This window comes from Talpa europaea, assembly GCF_964194135.1.
Source record: "Talpa europaea genome assembly, chromosome: 15".
NCBI classification, from domain to species: Eukaryota; Metazoa; Chordata; class Mammalia; order Eulipotyphla; family Talpidae; genus Talpa; species Talpa europaea.
Genome location: NC_140083.1, coordinates 69856938 through 69868436, shown reverse-complemented (window position 1 = coordinate 69868436; position 11499 = coordinate 69856938).

Sequence of the window (11499 nt, the reverse complement as noted above, 5' to 3'; positions counted from 1 at the left end):
GGAGGCCGGGCTGGACCGAACAGGGTGTGACGCGGGGGAGGGGGTCCGAGTGGCCGCGGCGTGGGGGAGGGGGCCGGGGGAGGCGGCGGGCGGCGAGGCGCTCGGGGACACAAGGTCACTTGGGGGTGGGGGGGCGCCTCCCTGCGCCTGGGGAGGGGCCAGTCCCCAGACAGGGCAGCTCTCCAGAGGCTGTCCTCTGGGACAACTCGGGTTCTCCTGGAGCCGCGGGGACGAGGGGGCGTGGAAGCCCGGGCGCTCCGGGGGGTTGCAGCAGGGACTTGGGGGGCCAGTGGGCGCCCACCAGGCAGGGGGCCGAGCCACGTGTCCCGGGGGGCAAGTGAGCAAAGGGCGAGGGGGCGGACGCCGGGCATTGTGGGAGCCCGAGCCCGAGATGAGAGTCTCGGGGCGCAGGACTCCGGCCGGGTGAGGGCGAGGGGGGAGGGGGAAGCAGGGCGCCTGCAGGGAAGGGGAAGGAAGGGTCGGCTCCTCCGGGCAGGGGGCGGTCCGCGGGTCCGGGGACCCCAGAGGAAGGGGCGAGTGAGGGGATGACCCTCGGGGCCGGTCGGGCTGCGTGGGGCGCCTCCTTGGGAACCCCGAGGTCTCCTCACCCCGGAGCCGCCGCAGGTCGCGCTGGGTCCGGCCCGGTGTCACTCCCGCTCCGGCTCCTCCTCGCCGCGGCCGAAGGGGGGAAAATGGCTCCGGCTCCGGCGTCGCCTCTTAAAGGGCCCGAAACACCGGCCGGGAAATCCCACCGCACAGGCCCCGCCCCCCCACGGACAGCCCATAATAACCTCAACCAACTCCAACCCCCCCTCCACTACCGCCACCCTCCTCCCTAGGTCTCCCGGGCAACCCCCGCCCCCTCGTCGCTCAGGCAACCATTGGCCACGCCCCCTTTGAGCGCGCGCGTGTCACCCGGGCAACCACCCACCTCCTGGCCATCCCATAATACACACGGACAACCCCCCCACACACACACACACACACTCACACTCACACACACTCCATACACATATATGCCAAGGCTCTTGACATCTCATAATATTGCAGACCTTTTGCAACTCACCCTCCCCCCCTCAGACATCCCATAATAGCTAGCCTTTGCCAACTTCTTCACTCTTGGCCCCAATGCTAACATCCCATAATAATTCGTCACCTCTCCCTCCCCAAGGCCATCCCATAATAAGCACCCCTCCCAGCACTTCAGCCTCACATCCCATAATACTCAGCCCCATCCCCCACAGACATCCCATAATATACACTCTTCATCCACCCCCAGTTTGATATCCCATAATAGTCAGAAACTCACACACACACTCCCCACTACAACAACGGACACTTTGGCCTCCTCCCACACACATCCCGTAATAATCAGTCTCCCACTTTCTATATTGACATCCCATAATAACTAACCCCGGAGCTGCCCTCGGCCCGGCAGGCTGGGGTCTAGATCCTCACACCACCACCCCCAGGCTGCTCACACTCCTTCCAGCGCCACAGCCAGTCACAACCACTCCTCCCCTGTCCAGAGATAGCCCATAATGATCAGCAGCCCTACTGCCACCCCACACATGGACATCTAATCTTCTTTTCTCGAACGCTGAAGGATATTCCGTATTTGTACTCCCCCATCCACACCCTAACATCCCATAATAATTGCAAGGAGCCTGTGGTCAACCAGATATACCATAATGCTCTCAGCACAACCCAGTGTAACACCCCATAATGCTTTCACCACCTCTCTACCTTTCCAGCCAGGCAGCCCATAATACTCATAGTCATAGCTCTCCCATCTCCAGAGCTATCAATCTATTCTGACACCCAGAGCGACAAGGGTGAAGCAGGCTCCCCACACTGCTCTGTCCCCGCCCCAGCTTGTACACACCTTCATCCTCTGCTTTCTGGGCCAAAGCAGTGTCTTGGCATGAAGTCTCCTGAAGTCTAGGAAGGACCCTAACTTCCCTCATTTCGTCAATGCCAGACACACAGGAACTGAGAGTCAACCTAGGGCCTCACCCAGTCCCACCAAAATCCAGATATTCATTAGATGCTTGCCTCCGGCTCTAATGTTTTGAGTAGGATCAACCAAATACCATGCTGGCCAGGTGAGCATTTTCCATAAAGTTTAATTCATCCCAGAGCCGCCCATGATAAGTGCAAACTCCCATTTAAGACTATGTCTCAACATTCCAGCAGTCTCTCCACCTCCTCCCCAGGTCAGGGGATCCAGTCATCCACACCGCTGAGACCAATTCCATGGATGGACAGTATACACGCAAGAGTCAGGACCTGCTCTCCCTCTACTCACTGCTACTCGTGTTCATTCAACAGATACTGACGGCATACTCAGCAAGGCACAGCGCTGGGCACCATGCGGCCTGCAAAGACTTCAGGAAGCATGAATAAACAAACTGAGGTGAGACGGCATGTGTGGGGTCAGGGGAGAACTACTGAGTGCTATTTCCCAATTTCCTGTTTCAGAAACTAAAACAAATCCCACCTGGTCTCAGGAGAGATGATATCCCTGTAGAGTTTCTTGTTGATCCCTCTAGAGGCTAGAAGGTATTTCAAAAGGATATACAATGTAGCTGGATGGTCGACATACTTTATTTCTTGCCTAGGTATAAGCAATGGTGATTGGAAACCAGTGTTCATCCACCGAGTGTCTCTCCTACTAAAAATTCTGTGATGTCATCATGTGCCTCCTTAAGAGAGACATCCACATGCCAGAACTGTTATCCTCGTTGTTGAACATTAAATGCTGCTTACCCTGAATATCCCAAGCTTTTTAGCCACTTGCTCTTTTTTTTTTAAAGATTTATTTATGCATACAAGAGCTGGGGTACAGGCCAGAGGTGTGGGGGGTGAGAGGATTCACCAGAGACAGAGTAGGGAACAGAACAGGCAGACGGACCAAAGTACACTGCTGAGGGGAGCAGCGGGCAAGTCAGAAGAGGTCTGCTGCGCCATGTGGGTTGCTCCCTGGCCGGGGATCGAACTCATGCTGCAGAGGCTGCGGACAGCTTCATAGGTTGCATCTTAACTCCTTGCATCTTAACTGCTTGCACCACCAGGGAGGCCCCACTTTCTCATTTTATATCCTGAAGTTTCACAACACTTCCTAACACCCTCATCCTTGTCTTGCCAGGACCCCATTCTCAGCTCCAAGAAAAACTTCATTGTATAATATTCACCGTTTGCTCCTACCCATGTACAAATCAACATTCCAGATGCTTTCTTCATTCAGTGATGCCACAGGGTAGCCACTCAACATATACCATCCCTTCCCTAACTGCAGCCACCCTAGGGTCCCGGTCCTAGTAAGTTGCCCTTCTTTAGTCCTCAGGTACCCTGAACCCATGACCCTGTCCCAGAGGTCCTGACCCTGAGCATAAACCATGACCCAGCACCACTGTCTTATTGCCCTGTGGATGACCAGCTCCTCTGCTCTCATTCCAGTGACTTTTTCACATAGGTCCAAGCCTGTGGCAGTGTGACAGGTTGAAGAGAAACCGGAACTTCCTCTTAGGAGGGGCCCCTCCTGACCAGAAGTGAGTGGGAAGGCCCTCACACACCATCTCTGCACTGCCCTCCTAATCTCACTTCCCTAGGGAAGGGGCCTGGCCAGATGACTCTCCCCTCCTCTGGGAACCCCAGGACTGGAGAACCAGCAAGGAGAGGTGAATTCAGGAGAGGCTATAGTTGGCTTGGTGAAATCACCATCCTTTGCTTGCCAGCAGAGCACCAGTGGTGCTGAGCAGTCCTCACCCCAATTCATACCTGACTTCACTCCCTGGACCATCCTTTGCAGTGTGCCATTCTGCAAGGCCGTCGTCGTCGTCTTCCTCATTAACTTCTCTTGACCTCAGCATTGGGTCCCATTCATCTGTCCAGACTCTCCACGTGCTTATTCTGAGTACTGAGTATGAACCTTGTGCTCCAGGGGGAGAGAAGGCAGCTCTTTGAAGAGTCCATGATGTGGGCATCCCTTCTTTCAAGGAAGTTTCTCTATGTATAGAGCTGCCAGAGTCCTATTACGCCCTCTTCTCTCCCCATTTCTCCAGGGGATCCGGTGAGTCTTTGGGTCTCAAATTCCCTTCTGTAATAGCTCCATCTGCCCTATTCTCGTTTCTCCTCAAATATACGGCATGTGATGACAGCGATTTGTACTATAAACCAGGAACAGAGTTTTATAACTGGGGAATCGCAGCCTCTTGCCTGTGGTTACAAAATTGGTACTTTTTGCCCATAACAGCCCTCTGCTCCTATCCCTGTATATCCTACTCATTGATCCCCTCGCACCTCTTACTCCCCCCCATACCACCTCAAGGAGATTAGAGTCTTCTCCTCTCCTCTTGAGCTCCAGGGAGGAAGAGGATGTGTGTGTTTGTGTGTTGCTTGTGTGGTCTTGGTGCTTCGCTGCTCCCTCTCCCTACCCTGGCCCCATGCTACCTTCCCAGATAAATTATAAATAAACCACTAGCATGATTGGCCCTCAGAGACTAAGGGTGGGATAATCTCCTGATTAATGTCCCCACGGGGACAGTGTCTCTAGCCTGTTACCTTAGAGTTCTGTTTCCATCCCATGCTACAGAAGAACCTACAATAACACTCAGAGTGGGTTGTCCACGGAGTTTTCGGCAAATGCTCTATCATTCCTCTCTCTATAGCTCTGCTCTGTGTGAGCCCCAGAAACTTTACTCATAAGAGGTCTAAGGGGCCAGTGTTCTGCTCTGTCAGAAAAGGGGGGTTGGGGAGGCAACATACGAAACAGTGCACTCTGATGGCTAGACAAGGTGCAAGTTGTGCAGGGTTTGGGCAGGGGTGACAGACCAGGCCTTTTTTTTTCTTCAGGTGCCCACCCAGCCTCTGTTCCTCGGGTGTGATTGCAAGGTGGCAAAGCTCCCCTGGCCCAACCCCCTCCCAGTCCTGGGTCCAAAGCTGGAATCCAGGAAGGCAGAGAGGGAGGGGAGTACTGGGGCCCTGTGGTCACCCAGGAGCACTATACCCTTTAGTGTGTCACATGGACAGAACCCTGGGTTCTCACTGGCAGCCCACGCTGCAGGCCTGGAGGAGGTGACCCCTAGTTCACAAGCTGTGAGAGGACCCAGGTGTCCAGCATTCCGCACTGGCTCGCTCTAACCTGCCCCGGGGGGCCCCTTCACACAGCTGTCACCAAAGAACCTCTCCAGCCAGTTACTCTTGCCAGGCCCTAGGTCTGGGCTCCCCCCCACCCTCCCCAGCTCCTTCCCTCCTCTTCCTTCCTTTCCTTCCCCCTCCCCCCTCCCCAGAGTTTCACCTACTCGGGACAGCCCCACCCAGCGTGCAGGGTACAGCCCACAATAATTCTCCTTGCTAGCCCCCACCTACCCCAAAAAAGAGAGGCGGCCATCCCATAATAGCCACCCACAGGAGACATTCCGCGGTGACCGCCCCCTCCCTGCAGAGCTGCCGGGAGCAGCCATCCCATAATAGCTGGCCGCCTGTTTTACTGGTTACGGCTGTGGAGGGAGCTGGAGAGGAAATGGAGGGGCGGGGGGAGGGGAGAAGGCTCAAGGGCCCCCACTCTGTGGCCTGGAGGGAGAAGAGGAGAAGAGTAGCCCAAGGGGACAGGGCGCCAAGAGGACGCTGCAGGTGGGAGGCGTGGTCCACTGGTCGCCACAGCCCTGCTTTGGGCTCAGAGCCTTCACCTCATTCCCCAGGGGCTGCCTTTCCCCCTCAGCACCCAGGAAGTGGCTGATAGTTAGGGGCCATGCTAGGATGGGTTGAGGTGTCCAAAGTGTGTGTGGTGGGGGACGGGTTTCAGGTGTTCCCCTTAGGCCATCTGGGAGTGAGAACAGACCCTAGAGAAGGGGTGGCAAGAGAGTAAGGGGTGGGGGCGTTGGAGAAGAGCTCCTGAGGCCCTCCCCAAGCTGCACCACCATCCCATAATAATCCCCCCAGCCCCACTCCCCCTCCCACACACGACATCCCATAATATCTTCTGGAGAAGCAGTCCCCGCAGTAGGTACAAAGAGCTATCCCATAATAAGCTCCCCCACCCCCACTCGCCACCCCCCCAACTTGGCCCCCCCTCAGTCACATGCAGCCGGTGCCATCCCCCGCTGCTCCCCCCTCTGGCCACCGAAGGCCTTGCCAGCCCATAATAGTCTTGCCTCTGGTCGCAGGAGGCCTCCAGCCCATAATATTCCCTTCCACCACCACCCCCCCTTCCCGCCCCGCACCCCTTCCTCCCGCCTCCAGTTGGAGCCGGGCCTCACCAGCCCATAATATTCCCCAGTCTCCTAAGGCTGTTCCAGCCCATAATACTCTCCCTGTCTCCTAAGGCCTCTCCATCCCATAATACTGCCAGACGCCTGACCTGTGGGCCAAACCCCAGCCCGTTCCACACATCGAGGCTGTGTCAGCGCGCCGGTCTCCCTCCCTGGCCTCCTCCTCCCTTCTCAGCCTCTCCCTCCCGGGCTCGCCCCCCCCCTGCCCCTGGGCCCCTCTCCCAGCCCCACCCAGTGCCGCCTGGGCCCTTACTTCCCCTCCAGCCTCCTCTCTGGCCCGCTCTCCTTGGCCTGGTTCTTCATCCCATGCCCCCTCTCCTCTCCCTTTCGGGGCACTCTTCTGCCCACTCCCCCGCCTGTGGGGTGGACGTGGGGCCAGCGGGGCGAGAGTGCCCCCAGAGGGCAACCGGCCAAGCACGGCCCCAGAAGTTGTCAGCTTGACCTGCACCTTGGAAACTCTCCCAGCCTGCCTTGCTCACCCATTTCCTTGGCCCTGGTTCTCATGGCTGTCAGAAGACTTGCTGGTCACTCTCACCTGGAGCCCTTGCTGTCTTCCAGAAACACCGCCGGTGGGCACCACGGACTTCACCAGTGTCATCTCCTCCCTGTACCCTTGCTGCGAAGAGAGTGCCCACTTAGGGGCTGCCTCTCAGCAGCCTTTCCAGATGATCTCCTTGACCCCGCAGAGATATTCTGATCCCCATGTCCCAGGGGAGAAAGCAGAGGCTCAGAGAGGGTGACTTGGTCAAGTTACATTGGCAAGAGGTAACAAGTGAAATTAGTAGCCAGGTTTGTTTGATTCCCAAGTTCTGAGAGGCCGGGGGATTCCCCAAGCCCCTCATGAGAAACGTCACTTCTCAGTGCTTGCAGGTAGTAAGGTGACACTTACCTGGCCTCCAGGCTCTCCTGAAAGAAAGGAGAAGGAAGATCCAGGGAAGGATGAACCTCTCCTTCCCCATTTTTCCCGTGGGGCCCCAGGTGACATCTCTGCAGGAGTTGCCCCACCCCCAAGACGGTTCTGGGCCAAGAGACAAGCATCCCTGCCCTTTGGGATCTCTGACCTCTGCCCTGGTTCTCCTGAATGGTTTTTATTTCAAGACCAATGAATGTTAGTTACTCTTTGCCCAACTTCTCACATGAAATGGAGGGACCATGCTGGCAGAGGGGACAGACCGAGGCATGGAGAACCACCATCAGTAGTAGGTGGACAGTGGTGAGTGCTACCTTGGAGACTTTGGGAAAATCCAGGCTAGGCCAGGGAAGTCAAAGCTGTGCCGCCCATCTGTAGGTGCCCGCGAGGAACCCAACACTGTTGGAACACCAAGGAAGCCCAGTTCTGGGATCTCACATGGCACACACAGGGACCTGAGGCAAGAGGACAGAGGGGAGCAGGTGTGCAGTCTGTGGAGTAGGCAGGTTAGGAATGTGGAGGAAGAGCAGAGAAAGAGGGACAGAAGTGATACAGCCGATTCCAGGCAAGCAAAGCAGGCTCCGTGAGGAGGGGAGAAACAGGGAAACCAGGGGAGGATGTAGCTGAGGGAGCCAAGGCTGAGAATGTGGGAGACAGAGCAGGATATTCTTCACAACAGGAGTCTGGAAGCCCAGTAGATCCTGTGCCACTCCCTGGTTGTGTGACCTATAGGAGCTGAGCTTCTCTAAGGTGTCATCTGTAAAATGGGGAGAATCAGCATCCCTAACTCAGAGGGTTGTTATCATTAAATAAGATAAAGCATTGTGGGCACTGCATTGACATCGTGGCGTACAGAGATTTTTTTAAAACCTGCTAACCCTCTTCTCTCTCCATCTAAGGTTTTTTTGTTCTCCTCCTTTGGGTTTTCCTAAATCAGAAGTGGGGTGAGGACTCTGAATTCCCCACATCTTAACCTCAGCCATATTACCCAATCCTGTGAAAATGGCAGTGGCTACAGATTTTCTTAAACTTCCCCAGCCCGTTACTAGTCAGAATCTGCTCATCTTTGCTCTGCCTGTAACATCTAATTGCTCCTCTCTATACTCCTGATGGAAGCCCCTGGATACGCTGATTGTGGGGTAACTATCCACCAGAACTTAAACAACAGAGCTTTCATGCTGGAGACAAACCATTTCCATCTGCTTCCCAGACCAGGTCACACCTCTCCTGTACTATTTTCTTTCTTTTTTAAAGAATTATTTATGCATACAAGAGCTGGGGTGTAGGCCAGAGGTGTGTGTGGAGGGGAGAGGACTCACTAGAGACAGAGTGGGGAGCAGAAGAGGCAGATGTACTGAAATACACTGCTGATGGGGAGCAGCGGACAGACAGGAGAGGTCTGCTGCACCATGTGGGTTAGCTCCCTGGCTGGGGATCTAACTCACGCTGCAGTAGCTGAGGATAGCTGGCGATAGCTTGATAGAGCGTCTTTAACCCACGCGTCTTTAACCCCTGAGCCACCAGGGAAACCCTCTCCTGTGCTATTTTAATAGTTCCCAGACCGCGCTTTCTTTCCCTTCAAAGGTCCCTACCTCATTTACCTCCATCCAGTTTATCCCACACAGTGTGATAGGGTGAGCAAAATCCACTCACAAACCTTTAGTGGCTTCTATTGCCCACTGAATTAACCGCCCACACCGTAGCCTGCATTCTTGCATCTTCTGTTCTGCATGATAATTATTGTTGAGTTGTTCTGTGGTTCCTCACTAGTTTATTCCTTCACAGAGAAATTCAACAGTTCGTCATTCAACAAATATTTGGTGAGCACTTTTAAAAAAATATTTATTTATGCATACAAAAGCTGGGGTACAAACCAGAGGTACAAGGGGTGAGAGGATTCACCAGAGACAGAGTGTGGAGCAGATCAGGCAGATCCACTGACATACACTGCTGAGGGGAGCAGTGGACAAGACCGGAGAACTCTGCTGCGCCATGTGGGTCTCCTTCCTGGCTGGCCTGGGGGAATCAAACTCGTGCTGCAATTGCTGGTGATAGCTCGATAGCGCTGTCTTTAACCCCTGTGCCACCAGGGAGGCTCTGGTGAGCACTTTTTTTTATGCAAGGCGCCCTTCTAGAGTCTGAGAATACATCAAAGGACCAAACAAACAAAAGTTCCTGCCCCCCCCAGGGAGCTTACCTGGGGGGGGGGGACCGGACACAGATAACAAATGATAAATTATAATAAATACATATGCAAATTACACCGTATGTTAGAAGGTGATACTTTCGATCTGATTTTTACTTTCATCTGAACACACGTATCTATATGGAAAAATACGCAAGTAATTTTTTTCAATTGTGTTCAACTCGGTTGGGTTTGGATAGAGCTAAATACTGAAACTACACTCTATCCAAACTGGACTGGGATGATGCTTGCTGCTCCCGGGGCTGGAAGGACAAAGACCCCAAACCTTAAGAATGGAGCAAGTGCTAACCACCTGGCCGCTTCCGGAGCAGCAGGGATAGGGCCCTGGCCTAGGGCTCTAACCTCCCCGGGGAGGGAGGAAGACCGGAGCCTCGCGCTCACTCAGAGGAATTTGGGTCAGTTCTCTGGTTTGGCCACCAGGGGTCATTTTACCCCTGTAAATCTCCATCTGGATGCGCCCAGAAAGACACAAAAGGCTGACTCCCAACTGACACAGACCCACGTTCTGGGGAGAGCCTTTCTCGCTCCCTCCCTCCTTTCTCTGTCTCTCACACACATGCACACACACACTCACACACATACACACGCATGCACAATACTGGAAGACATAGGAAATGCATTTAGGACACTGGAATAACAACTCCCTCAAAGACTCAGGATGTCTTGTGCCAATTCTGCAACCCCTCCTGCCCTGTGACTCTGGTGCCCAAGATACCGGCAAACCCGGAAGGAAACAGGGTGGCCTGTAAACCAGTCTTCCATTTCCCTGGTCTCCACCTTGTTAAGAACAGCCGGCCTGTTCCTGTCCTTACATGGCACTCATTTCCCTGTAAACGCTCCTTTCCGGGTGGAGACACACAGTTCCCTTTTCCCTCCCCAGGGCAGCCCCACCCCCTCCTCCTGAGTATTCCAGGAGCCAGTCCCCCCCTCCAGCCCCAGCCATCTGGGAAGTCCAAAGTAGTCTTCCATTTGGTGTGCAGCTCCTACTTGCCCCCCCCACCCCAACTAATAGCAGTTCGCTTGTTCAACATTGCTCTCTCCCTGCAGGAATTAAAAACAAACAAACACTGTATGTAATGGCTTGGGAAGTCTAATACTTGGGTACAGGTATGGTTCTCAAAGTGTGATCTGGAGACCAACTCTTTGAGGACATCATGGCATCAAACTATTGTCCTAATACTACTGCTAGGCTGTCTTCACACTCACTCTCCCACAAGTACGCAGTGGGGTTTATGAAGTGTGAGAACATTATTGCTCTCGCAGCTAACAGAATGTGTGCTTGTGTATTTATTTTGAAAACTTGCTCGTTTTCATTTCTAATATAGTGACCATCAAAAGAACAAAGTATAAGCAAAAGCTCTTTGGAATGCTCGACTTTTCAGAGTGTTAAAGTGTTTGAGACCAAAAAGTACGAGAACTTTAGTACAAAGAATTTTTTCCATCTTCTGGAAGAAGAAAGGATGAGAGAGAGAGAGAGAGAGAGAGAGAGAAAAGGACATAGAATGGAGACTCTCCTAAAAGGGAAGTGAAGTGGCAGACAAAGCAATCACCTAGAAAGGGGAACAGGCATGTCTGGGAAAGGGGGAGGCCATCAGTTTTGCTCTGCCCCCATGCTGACTGTGAGGTCTCAATTCCTACCAAATAAGATAGGAAAGGATGCTGTGAGTATCAAATAGCCTCTTGTATTACTCCTCTATGTCTGCCCTGGAGAAAGAGGCTGGCGTTCAAGGTCCTGAGACTGCTGGGGTCAGTCTAAGTCGAGGACCCCAATTTTCTGCTCCATGTACTAGCTTTTGGGAGTGTTTCATGCCTCCCGTCCAGGGCACTTCATCCAGTCTTCTGTCGCTGCGTTGGCAGCATCACTCCTACGACTTTGGGGAGGGGTCCTCCGCATCCAGGGTCAGCATCACCGCCAACTGAAAGTAAACACGTCCACCAGCTCTCTTCCTCCCCTGTGCCCCCACTTCCTTCTCTTCTGCATTTATGAGCTGGAGCTACCGCCGGGAAGTCCAAATGCCCAACCCACCTCCTGTGCGCACCCCCTGCACGTGTGAGTGCGCGAGGCGCAAAGGGCTGGGGAGGGTCACGGCGCGTTCTGGCTCAATTTGCCT